Source organism: Setaria viridis, chromosome 8, assembly GCF_005286985.2.
Source record: "Setaria viridis chromosome 8, Setaria_viridis_v4.0, whole genome shotgun sequence".
NCBI classification, from domain to species: domain Eukaryota; kingdom Viridiplantae; phylum Streptophyta; class Magnoliopsida; order Poales; family Poaceae; genus Setaria; species Setaria viridis.
In genome coordinates, this window is record NC_048270.2 from 21,761,674 (window position 1) to 21,773,065 (window position 11,392).

Genomic DNA, 11,392 nt, shown 5'->3' on the forward strand with positions numbered 1-11,392 from the left:
CCGACAGCTGGGTCTTCTTCTGGGACATCTAAGCGTGAAGCTGAAGATGACTTGGAAGCCAGTCTAGTGCCGCCGCCGAAGAAGAGGCGCACCGTCGCTGCAAAGCATGTGATGAAAAAGCTGCTCACCACTGAGGACGTCCCTCCTCCGGTAATCACATTTGAAGAAGGACAAGATCCTGAGGATCAAGTAGTCATAACTAATTTCCTTACCTCCATGTCTTAATCAATATGACATTGGCGGATTGCAGGTAGTCGAGGAGGAGACAGAGGCAGAGAAGACGACTATAGAAGTCATGCAACAGGAGCTGCCAGCGATCAAGGAGGTCATCGATCTTGATGGTGCAAGGGGCCTCCCGTCGCAAGGGCCAACCCTGTCAGTGCGCAAAAAACCCAAGAGGTGGAGATAGAAGCTAAGTCTTGCAAGGATCAAGCTGCGATCCAGCAGGCCATGCTGAAGAAGCTGTCTCCCATAACTAAGCCCATGAGCCTAGCGGGAGAGCCCTCTTTGAAGATAAAGAGGTCTACAAAGTAAGTTACCGATTGTGACATGATTTTTTCCTTGTAGTGTGTCTTGATACTTGTCGTTTCCAAGAAATCTACCAGTGTGGACATTGGAGGCCTGAGCCTGAACTCTGCAACTGATGGCAGTAGCCGGTCGGCCCAAGACCTCGTCCCGACACCTACAATTCCACCGCTGGAGGTGCAGCGTGCGCTGGAAGTAGCTCCATGTGTTGTATCCCTTGCTGCTACACATATGCATGATGTTATTGCATCACTGAATGTCACTTTAGTGCCAACCCCTGAGCTGCTAGTAGCTGAGCCCATCGCGGCGACTACTTCTGGTGTGGTGGCTACGTTTGTAGCCCCGGAGTCGGAGGCGGAGACCGAGGTGGCAGAGGCGACTATTTCTGGAGTCATGGCTACCCGTGTAGCCCCCGAGCCAGAAGTAGAGACTGAAGCCACTGGAGCCCTCCAAGTTTTGGTGTCCATCCTGCCTTCTGAGGCAGGTTCGTCATCTAGCTGTGCGTTGGTTCCTCTTTGTGCACCAATCACTGAAGAGCACGAGGAACCTTGGATAGTTGAGGTGGTGAATCTAGAGGATATCCAACTCCTTGCTAACCCTTTGACCACCATAGAGATAGAGGCCACGATCAAGGAGATGCACCGTCGTATAGGTGAATACATAGTGGTAAGTTTCTCCTCTGCTTTTTGTCTTCAACTTGAAATTAGTACTTGTTCCTTATATGAGTACTTACTCTATCTTGTAGGATTTGATTAATCGCTCCCGCCAGAAGTCGACGATGCTCTAAGGCTATGGAAACACTATAATGCGGGTTGAAGCGCTTGAATGCGAGTTGACCAAGGAGTAGCAGTACTCCTCCCATCTACTAATGAAGTATGACGGCCAAGCCGTCGAGTACCGCAATCTCATCCAAAAAGCTGCGGAGGAGAAAGACCGCCTCTGGAAGCGCAATAAGATGTTGAAGCATCTGTTCGAAGGTCACTTTGTTTTCTCTTGCTGGTCTTTGAGCAACAATTGACCTTGCCGATACTAAATCATGTCTTGTATTGTTCTTGCAGCGCTCAAGAAGGACAAGGAAGATCTCCAAGGCCGGGTGACTGACTGGCAGAACTCGAACTATAGAGTGACGGAGCAACACGATAAGTTATCTGCTCTGTATGAGAATCAGGAGCACCACTTGGAGAAGGAGCATAAGATGCGCGCTGATGGAGAAGTTGACCTGGTGATCGCCTTGAAGAACATCCAAAAGCATGAGGCTGAGTTGGCGGCCACCAAGCTTGCTCTGAAGGAGCTGATAGAAGCCGCTCAGCCAATTGCTGACATGGTGGAGCCCCTGGCGGAAGGCATGAAGCCCCGCCCACTAGTGGAGATACTCAAGGAGGTTCATGCAAAGGTCACCGACTACATCCAGAAGATGGCAGAGTCGGTCTCAAAGCAGTTACTCGCCATTGTGAAATCCTTCTACCCTCAAGCGAACCTTGCTCCAGTTGTGGAGAGGATAGCACAAGACTGTTCTGATGAACAGTTCTAGCAGTACCTGCAAGAGGTGGCTCCTATTGCCAAAAAGGTAGCTAGTGAGATGACCTTGAGTAGTTGTATGTAAACGAGTAGATATCATGATCAAATGTAACATAAACATGATAGGAATCAAAAATGTAAATTAATTGATGTCTTATTGCAAATTTCATTACTGTCAACTTGTTTGGAAATGTTGTTTAGTGCATCTCCCTAACTACCCTGATAAATGCTCGTATGGTAGTCGTGAGTGTCCGCGCACAAGGCTACTCTTGTGAGCCTCTTCAGATACACAGTGTAGAGTACTTCTAGGATGCGACCCTTTTTTGTAGAGTGCCAGTACTCGGGTATATGGGTAGTCAGACTCTTTAGGCGAGTAGACTCTTCAGGACTTCGTCAGCTGGAGCCTATTTTTGCAACATCTCTGGGTTGTTCAGATGTTGTGCTCCCGAAAACCTAGAACTACAGACTTGTTATTACAAGCTGCGACTAGATAGACTTGTGTAGATAAGAACTCAGGTAGTATAAATGACTCCCAAAATACTGACAACTTTTTTTCTGAAGGCCACCAAGGGAAAGACTTGTCCCAGGAGCTGACTAACTCACAATTTTTGTGCACAGGCTTGTCTTTGCAAGTTGCTGCTGGACAATTTCGTCCAACGAGTTGAATAACTTGAAAAATGTGTGTGCAAACTTGTTATTACAAGCTGCATGTGGACAATTTTGTCCAACGTGTTGAATAACTCAACAATATATTTTGCAGACTTGTGACGACAAGCCGTGAGTTTTGGGCAATAGTACCCAGGAAGCTAAATGGCTCCACGAACTTGCTTTTGCAAATCGCAAATAGGTAGAAATAGGTAGTCATTTTATGACAAAAATAAATCTGCTTTATTAAGTTGTAATTGTACAACTGAGGCTGAGGGCCAATTTACATGAATCTGTAAACTATGGGTAGAATCGACAAAGGTGCTTGATGTTCCACAAGTTATCGACTTCTTCGCCAAAGAGAGTTTGTAGCTTATACGGCTCAGGTCCATTGACCTTGGAGACGATGAAAGGACCTCCCATGGCAAATTCAGCTTGTGCGGCCACTTGGTGTCTTGAATACGCTTGAGGACCATGTCGCCTATGTTGATCGAATGTTCTTTGACGTTGCGATCGTGATAGCGACGAATTCCTTCAAGGTATCTTGCTGATTGGATGAGTGCTGCACAACAAGCTTCTTCATGGCTATCTAAGTCTTGACACCTTGTTTCTTCTGTCGTGCCCTCCTCGTATTGCTCGACTACTAGAGATTTCCACATGACGTTGGCAGGAAGGATGGCTCCTGATCCATAGACCAGGAAGTAGGGTGGGTACCCTGTAGGCTTACACGGCTATGTGCGAAGCCCCTAGAGGACATTGCATAGCTCCTTGAGGCACTTGCCTCCTTTGGTGTTTCCAATGTCGTGGTCTTTTCTTGAGAGCCTCAAGTAACATCCTGTTGGTGTGCTCAACCTGGTTGTTAGCCCGCGGATGAGAGATAGAGACGTACTAGATGTCAATCCCGCTGTTCTCACAGTACTCCAAGAACTCGTGATTGTTAAAATTTGAGCCTAGGTTTGTGATGATGCGACTAGGGAAGCTGTAGTGATGGACAATTTCATCGAGGAAATCGAGTACTCTATCTGCCTTAGGGCAGGTTACTAGCTTCACCTTGATCCACTTGGTGAACTTGTCGATCACCACGAGTACTCGGTTAAAGCCCCCAGGCACCATAGGCAGAGGTCCAATCATGTCTAGCCCCCAGTATGCGATGGGCCAAGAGAGTGGTATGGTGATCAACTTGTAGGTAGGGACGTGTTGTTACTTAGTGAAGAATTGACACCCTTGGCATCAGCGGACTAGTTCTTCGGCGTCAGCGAGAGCTGTAGGCCAATAGAATCCTACTCTGAAAGCCTTGCTCCTGATCGTTCTTGAGGATGCGTGGTTGCCACATATGCCTTTGTGGATTTTCTCCGGTATGTCCTTGCCATCTTGCCATGAGACGCACTTCATGAGTACTCCTGATGATGCACCTCATCTGTAGAGCTTGTCCCTGACTAGAACGTAGTTCTTGCTGCATCATGAGGTTTGCACTACTTCTATTTTGTCTGGAGGTAACTTGTGCTCCTTGATGTAGTTCGATGAAGGGGGTTCTCTAGTCTACATCGATCATCATAACCTCCCGGTCTGGCGCATCGTGGCCTCGATCGATGGTTTTTGATGGTGCCAGCTCCATTGAGGATGGTTTATATAGCTCATGGATGAAGACTCCAGCTGGGAATTGAGCATTAGTAGATCCGAGCTTGGATAAGACGTCTGCGGCTACGTTGTTATCACGAGCCACATGATGGAACTCCAAACCAGAGAACTTGTTCTCTAGCTTGCGTACTTCTAGGTAGTACGCATTCATGTTGTCCTTGTGGTGATCCCATTCGTTGTTGATTTGATTGATGACCACCAGTGAGTCACAGTAGACCAACAATCGCTTGATTCCTAGAGAGACTGCCAGGCAGAGCCCATGCAGAAGCGCTTCATATTCAGCTTCATTGTTGGACACCTCCCAAAAAATTTGCAGAACATATTTGAGTTGTTCGCCTTTGGGAGAGATTAAGAGTACTCCTGCGTCGACGCCCTCGAGCTTGAGTGATCCATTAAAGTACATGACCCAATGCTCTGGGCACTCTGCTAGCATTGGTACTTGATTTTCCCAGCACTCTGCCATGAAATCGATTAGTGCTTGTGACTTAATGGTAGTCCTTGACTTGAATTCCAAGGACAATGCTCCGAGTTCTACTATCTACATGGAGATTCTTCCTGTCGCATCTCGATTGTGGAGGATTTCTCCTAAGGGGAAGTCTGTGGTGACGGAGATATTGTGTTCTTGGAAGTAGTGTCGTACCTTCCGCGAGGTGAGTAGTATCGCATATAGCAGCTTTTGAACTAGCGGGTACCTGGTTTTGAAATCTGACAACACCTCACTAATGAAGTAGATGGGCCTCTGTACTTTGTATACATGGCTTGGTTCTGGTCTTTCAACCACGATCGCCGTACTGACAACATTGGTAGTCGCGGCGATGTAGAGTAGCAAGTCTTCATCGGGGTTAAGCGTCGTGAGGACTGGTGTTTTTGATAATAAGTCCTTCAACTATTGAAGGGCTTGATCCACCACCTCAGTCCACTGGAATTTATCCTGCCACTAGAGTAGTTTGAAGAAGGGTAGTCCTCTTTCTCCAAGCCTTGAGATGAATCTGTTGAGGGTCGCCGTGCATCTAGTCAGCTTCTGGACGTCCTTGATGCAAGATGGAGTGTGCAAATTGGTGATGGTGGAGATCTTCTTGGGGTTAGCTTCAATCCCTCGATGACTGATGATGAACCCAAGTAGTTTTCCGGAGGGTACACCGAACACGCACTTTTTTGGGTTCAGCTTCCACATGAACTCTCACAAGCTTGCAAAAGTTTCTTCCAGATCCGTAATCAAGTTGTCAGGATTTTTGGTCTTTACGACCACGTCATCCATGTACACCTCTATGTTGCGGTGTAGTTGCTTCTTGAAGCACTCCTGGATTGCCCATTGATAGGTGGCGCCTACATTCTTCAACCCAAACGACATTGTAGTGTAGCAGAATGCTCCGTACGAGGTGATGAATGCGTTCTTCATTTGGTCTTCTTCCTTGAGGGCTGTCTTGTGATACCCCGAGTAGCAATCAAGGAAATAAAGTAGAGCACATCCAGCCATCGAGTCGATGACTTGATCAATCCTAGAGAGCCCAAAGGGATCCTTTGGACAGTGCTTGCTGAGGTCCATGTAGTTGACACACATCCTCCACTCGTTGTTGTTTTTGTTCCGCACCATGACAGGATTGGCCAGCCACTCTGGATGATAGAGTTCTTTTATGAAGCCAGCCGCGAGTAGTTTGGCCAACTCTTTTTTAATTGCTTCTCTTCTATCTTGGGCGAACGAGCGTAGTCGTTGTCATTTTGGCGTAGCTTTAGGATCCACATTTAGTGAGTCCTCGATCAACTCCCTAGGAACCCCCGGCATGTCTGATGGCTTCCATGCTAAGAAGTCTCGGTTGGCCTGGAGGAAGCTGACGAGCGCGTCTTCCTATTTGGGGTCCAGCCCTAAGCCAATCAGGGTTGTCTTGGAGTTATCACTAGTCTCAAGGTCAATGGCTTTGATATTGACTTCACTTGCTGACTTGACCTTGGTTGCCCCCGACCTCTTTCGCTCGTACCTTCGTTCACCTCCACGTTGTCTCCATTTGTAAGAAGTTCCATATCTTCGAGGATGTCAAGACAGAGATCTGCTATGGACAGGTTTTCATCTACCCCCAGGACCAGGCAGATGTTCTGGCCAAGGCTTACAAAGACCGGAGGGAGACCGCTTGGTTGTCTAAGTGGTTCTACATGACCATTCCGATGAACTCCCGCACGATGTCCACCTGCGATAAGCCCAAGCTTGTCTCGCAGCCTTCCTTCCCGATGGTTGATGCCCTTTGGGTGAGGGTGGCCCTGGTAGGAACTATTGTGCAGCGCTTCTCCATGCAGGACTTGGTGGACGAGTTCCTAGCTGTGGTGGTGTGGCCCTTCGCAAAGGGGTAGAAGGATAAGGAGGAGAGGACCATCTTTCGGAAGCAACTCTAGTGGAACATCCCCAGTGAGTTTTGCTCATTCGAGCTCTAGGATCTGCTCCTGCTCTCCTCTAATCCCCTCATCTTGATTCCAACAGACCTATCTTTGGAGGAGATAGAGGCCAAGTGTGGCGGATCCACTTCGGATTTACCGGGTTAGACATGTTTTAGCCGCCTGATATGCGACACTCATGCCTAAGCCGAGTAAACACGAAATGCCGTCGGATTTCCATCCGATTTAACCACTTGAACAGGACCAATTTAACAGACTCACGCGAAGGTGAGCGGTTCCAGAGAGTACAACAAGTCCACCCATGTTAACCAATTAACCATTGGATTTATTTGCGAAAGAACATCAGAGTTTTACAAGCTTTCGGAATACAACAGAAGGTAAAACACTAGCGGAAGCAATCGTCGGGGTCGGATGTCCTGGTGAGGCCAGCCGGGACATCACTGATCCCTCTCCTCGCCGTCCGAGGAGGGATCCCATTCGACCGTCCAGCCCAGCGGGAGCTGGGGCGGCCAAGCGCCAGCAAGAGAGGGGTCGGGGGCAGCAACTTCACCTGAAAAACAGGAGCCACAACAGGGCTGAGCTACTAAGCTCAACAAGACTTAACCGATAGGAGTAAAACTACTCCACACTTCTAGACATGCAGGGCTTTCTGGCTGAGGGGTTTGCTTGCCAAAAGCACTAAGTAAGACCCTATTTTCAAGTTTTAGTTCCGATTCTAAGTTCTTTAACCAGTCTAGGTTTTTGCAACCTATTCTAAGCAATCATAGAGCCAAACAAGGTATGTATATCAACAAAACCATGTCATTATCAGATTCCTCTTTTACTCAGGGTGACATAGCGATCAAGCAATCTCAAACTGTGAGAGGCAGACGAATCGATTCGAATTCTTAAACCATGCATGGGGAACCTAGCCTCACGACATCCACATACCCGGAGGTCGTTTCCTGCGTCGGCCTTCCCCATCAATCCCCTAACCCGTGTCGGGCCCATTTCCTTTGGTGCAAGGTTCCGCCGACCCGGCCTCTGCTGTTCTGTGACCACGCATGCCACCACGTGCGACATCCAGCAGGGGAAACTCCGTTCCAAGAACAATGGGGCGACCGCTCACGTCTAGGTTCAATCCGGTACTAGGCTTCCTCAGCCCATACTAAGTATGAGGCTAGTACTTTTAAACACTTGATCACGAACACCACCACTGTCGGGCCTTAGCAAGTTTTCATAGACAGACGGGGCAACCATCCGTCCACCAAAGAGTTACCAAACCCTGCCCCGTCCATCATCCTTATAGTTATAACAGAAAGGTAGACATGCAACTCCTACAACTCGTGAGTGACAGGAAATCACTCGGCTTTTACCTCCTTCTAGTTAAGCAAGGCAACTACTCGGTCCAACAGCTAGTGCTCAGATCATGGGGATAACTAAGTCATGCAGCTAGGGTTTCAAACAACTCCTATACGTAAATGCACAAATATGTTACAGAAGGCATGCGCAAATTTGGAAAACAACGCAGGGTTTTTATGCAACCGGGGCTTGCCTTTGAGCAAAGAGGAAGAGAACTGCTCGACTTCGGGGGCAACTTCGGCTTCAGCGGCCAGGAGCTCAGCTACAGCAACGTCTTCTAGCGCCGGGTGTAGCTCGTAGAAGCCGTCGGCGAGGCGTAGCTCTACACGAATGCAATGCAAGAGTTAGCATAGACGGTTATTTCAACAGCAACACTTGCTCGCCTGAGCCCAGAAACTCGCGACAAAGAGCAGGAGGGTGGGGAGGTTCAAGAGAGTTGGTGAAGATTACGAGGTGAGGGTCGGAAAGGAATTTATGATCTGATCCTTGAACTAGAGGATGTGGTATACTGGGGATCCTCCGACGCGAGCACTGAAGGGTTCCTAAGTTTTACACATACACCCTCGGGTTGAAGAAAAGATCACAGCCGAGTCCTCGGGCGAGGCGGATAAGGGTCGGCGGAACAGATAGGGTCGGGCGAGACGGAACCGGGGTCGGGCAAAACAGATAGGGTCGGGCGAGAAGGAACTGGGGTCGGGCGGAACAGATAGGGTCGGGCGAAGCGGACTGGGGTCGGCAGCTTACCTTCTTTCTACAAGGAAGCTTGGGGTCGGGAATAGGCAGACTTGGGCGGAGGGACTAAGGCTTTGAACAGCGGCTAAGACCGGCAGTGCTCCGGTGGCGGTGCTTCTTGTGGGTCACAAGTGAGCTTTTACACAGCACGGAGGAGCAAGCGGCTGGGTGGCTTGGAGAAAACAGAGGGGAGCTGAGAGGAGAGTTCCTCAAGAACTTTAGGGTGTGGTGCTAGGAGCTTGAGCAGGGAGCCAGAGGAAGGCTGAAGGCAACAATGGCGGAGGGAACTCCGGCAGGCTTGCGCATTCCTTTATATAGCTGCTGGAATGGGGAAGGGAAGCGGCGCGGGAGAGAGGAGGGGAGCGGCGCGAAGGCTGGGGAGAAGCAATGGAGTGCTCTGCCGGGGCGGCGATTGAGCGAAGAGGGCGGTGGTGCAGGACTCGGGGATGACGCCAGCGGTCATTGGGTTCTGGCGTCAGGGCGGCGCAGGAGCGGGTATGCCGATGGTTGAGATTTGGCGGAGGCGGGCGTCGTCGTGCGGAAGATTTGATAGAAGCGACCAGTTTAACGGCGCTAGAGTCGAGGGCGCACAGGTGAAAAGACATGCAGCCGCGGGCGCGTGGACTAGCGCGGAGCAACAGATTGTCGGGTGGCTTCTGGCAGGGCGGGGGAAAAGGAGCTGTCGCTGCCGTGGCCAGGGTTGGCGATGGAGGAATTGTCGTGTAGTGGAGACCAGGCGGCACGACTGAGCTCGAAGTGACGGAAAAGACAGGCGACATCGGGCTCTGCGGCCGGGATCTGGCGATGTGATGATGGGCGCGGGAGGCGAGGCGCTGCAGAAAGGTTGCAGAGGGGCTTCCGCCGCCATTGGGGAAGGGGGCGCGAGGATCCATTCGGTCGCGAGCCAGAGACAAAACTGAGCGACGGGCGTCGGAGAAGATGAGCCACGCGGCGGGGAGACTCTGAAGCGGGCATGCAACTCGAGTGCGCCTGTCGCGGAAGATCTAGGGGAAAAAGATCTCGCGGGTCCACCGGGCGGATAGAACGGACGTTTGAGGAAGACTTAGAAGGATCCGACGGTGAGCTGAGTTTGCCGGGGTCGGGATTGGAGCGAAGCGGGGAGGGGTCGGGTCTCAGGGGTCGGAACCGGGCGGAAGGCTGAGCACTCAGGCGTGGCAAAACAAGGCATATGATCAGGGCTAGGATTAAGGTTAACCCGGAAGATTAGGGTCCGGTCGTCACAGCCTACCCCTCTTAAAAGAATCTCATCCCGAGATTCAGGCATCAAAAGCGGGGGTGCCGTTCTTACCTCCTTGATGAGATAGAAAACCTGGAAAGCGCTCGTTCAGATACTCGTCCGTTTCCCATGTTGCTTCATCTTCGGTGTGGTTTCTCCAGAGGATTTTGTACATCTTTACCACTTGGCGCCGGGTATGCCTTTCCTTCTGGTCAAGAACTCGGTCTGGGTACTCGGCGTAAGTCAGGTCGGGCTCTACCTGAAGCTGTTCTTGGTCTAAGATCTCTGCTGGAACTTGTACACATTTCTTCAGTTGAGACACATGGAAAACATCGTGTATGGCCGACAGCTATTCTGGGAGTTGGATCCTGTAAGCGACGGGTCCACATATCTCCACAATCTCATAAGGGCCAATGTAACGGGGAGCCAACTTGCCTTTTACTCCAAACCGTTGTACTCCTTTGGTCGGGGAGACTCGAAGATACACATGATCACCAAGGTCGAACTGCAGGGGTCTCCTCCGCCGGTCGGATTAACTCCTTTGCCGAGATTGGGCAGTCTTGAGATTGGCTTGAATTACCCTCACTTGCTCTTCGGCTTCTGCCACTAAGTCAGGGCCATAAACCTATCGTTCTCCTGCTTGGGACCAGTTCAAGGGCGTCCTACATCTCCGGCCATACAGGGCTTCGAACGGTGCCATCTTCAAACTGGCCTGGTAGCTGTTATTGTAGGAGAATTCAGCCAAGGGCAAGCACTTGTTCCAATTCTTGTCATAGTGGATGACACAAGCTCTTAACATGTCTTCAAGGATCTGATTGACTCTCTCGGTTTGGCCATCGGTTTGAGGATGATATGTTGAGCTACGGATGAGCTTGGTGCCCATGGATGCTTGTAGCTGTTCCCAAAAGCGGGCCACAAACTGAACTCCTCGATCAGAGATGATGGTCTTGGGTACACCGTGTAAGGAAACTATGCGGTCGAGGTACAACTCTGCATACTGCTTGACTGTGTGGGTGGTGCGGACAGGAAGGAAGTGGGCGGTCTTGGTCAAACGGTCCACTATAACCCAGATGGAATCATATCGCTGTGATGTAAGGGGCAATCCAACTATGAAGTCCATGCTGATGTCTTCCCATTTCCAAGAGGGCATTGGTAGTGGCTGAAGGGTACCTGCTACCTTTAGGTGGCTGGCCTTGACACGTTGACAGGTGTCACATTCTGAAACATACCGGGCTATTTCCGGTTTCATTCCACTCTACCAAAAGGTTTGACGGAGATCATGGTACATCTTATTGCTGCCAGGATGGATTGAGAACTTGGAGAGATGAGCTTCGTCTAGGATTTGCTTCGTCAGCTCGGGGTCGGCTGGTA